Raw genomic sequence first — 1,934 nt, forward strand, 5'->3', positions numbered from 1 at the left:
GTTATGATAACAGTAGATGAGATTTTTGTATGAATGCCTGTGATTCAGCCGTAGGTCAGTAGGGGGCGAATGCAGGTATTGAAGAACATGTATAAATTGATGAACTTCCTGGTTTTTCGCCAGTGTGGTTTCCTGTCAGCTCCGGTGGCAATAAACGTCACTCAGTTCCAGAATTCTGGTGTTGTATGGTTTGATTCCTTCTACAAATCATTTTATTTAACAATGGTGGTTTTAATATCGACTTCAGTTTATTGAATACGTATTTTTCTTACACTCAGACAAGCAAAACAGGCAAAACTGTCAAAGTGCAAACTAAAAACAAAAACACTCCATTTGAATGGGAGCAGATGCCTCAACAGGCCAGAAGCAAATCCTTAACTTCTTTAGTCAGACAGATTCCGAGCAAGAAACACTAACATATTGACTTTGTGTGGTTTAAGACAGGATCTCTCAGGAGCAGCAATGTTGTCATCTGTGCCAAACATTCTCTCTGACCCCCAATTTACATTCTTGCGTTCCGTCTCCGCTCCGCTCCGGTCCGGTCCAACCTCAGCAGCAAATACACACCCATTATAATCAATGAGAGTGTTTACACTGGCTGCACACGGCAGCGCATGTTGGTGGTGAGCGGACGGCGATCCGTCAAAATTAGAACAGATCCTATTTTTGACGGATGCCGGAGCAGCGCCAGAGTCAATTTTTAAAGCTTATGTCGCACCAACAGGAAAAGACATGAGTACAACATCCGTATTTTCAAAATAAGACACGATTCGGTGGAATAATTTGTCGGAATAATGTCGAAATTGCAGCTATATTAATAAATATACGGATATATTTCTACACAAATGCTGTCAGAATGTATCGTTCTGTTTGGGAAGCAGATAGAAACATGTAGCATGAAGCATATGTGTACACACACGATACACGTGGATTTTATTTTGAAATCAGAAGTTTCAGAAAGCTGACAGCGAGACAGTTTCAACATAGATACCAAAAGCCTTTATATCGTTGTTTTCAGCTCTGTTTAGAGTTCGTCTTTCACAGAATTAATGATTTTTTGCTGTGACTTCACATTTATCACTGAATTTATCACGCGATCTGCTTCCTGTACGTCTGTCGGACCAGAGTGGAGCGAAGGTGGTGTAAACTGGACTTGAAACGCACAGCTGTGACCTGCGCAGCAGAGTGGAGATGCATGCAGTATAAATCCGGGGTGAGCTGGTGCTTGTTGCACAAATGCACATGTATTTTTGAGCCAAATTGGCCATCAAAGGATATCTCTTTTGATTGTCCTGCCACCACACCAAGGGATCAGAAGAGGCATCACAAGTGCATCTTCCTGAAGGTACTTATTCAGCTCTTCCTCAGCCTGCACTTTTTTTTTTGAAAATGTAGCTTGGGCCTGACTTGTCAGATGAGCTCCTCTCTTTTGAAGGAGGTCACTCAGCCTCCTCTTCTTGGTGGGTGCAGCAGTGGCTTCCTTGTTTCCTTCAGCAGCTTTGATGCAGCTGTCACCACTTGCACTTTCTTCACTTTCTTCTTGCCTTTTTAAGTCCAGTAGCTCTCTCACAAGCTGATGTTTGATCTCATCCAATGTCTCTGCCTCCTCCATGCTGCCACGGTACCTGTGATGGTGGCCTTTCGCAGAAGGACTTGGATTGCAGGTGAGCTGTATTATTCAGTCAGTGTCCTGTACATGTTTCTTTTAATACTGGCTGTCAGTGCACTGTCATCAGGTCCTGGAGAGAGAAGGTCACCTTTAATCAGTTCCAGCACAGGCTTAACTGAAGACACTGTGACATATTTTTCCCCTGAGAGGACATCTGTAAAGTCAGCCAGTGGTTTCATCGCTGCGTTGATGGACTCCAAAACAGAAACATCCTGCCAGGTTGGGTTGAGGTGGCCATGTTTTCTGTCTTCAACCAGGACACGTC

This window comes from Austrofundulus limnaeus, unplaced genomic scaffold (assembly GCF_001266775.1).
Source record: "Austrofundulus limnaeus strain Quisiro unplaced genomic scaffold, Austrofundulus_limnaeus-1.0 Scaffold264, whole genome shotgun sequence".
NCBI classification, from domain to species: Eukaryota; Metazoa; Chordata; class Actinopteri; order Cyprinodontiformes; family Rivulidae; genus Austrofundulus; species Austrofundulus limnaeus.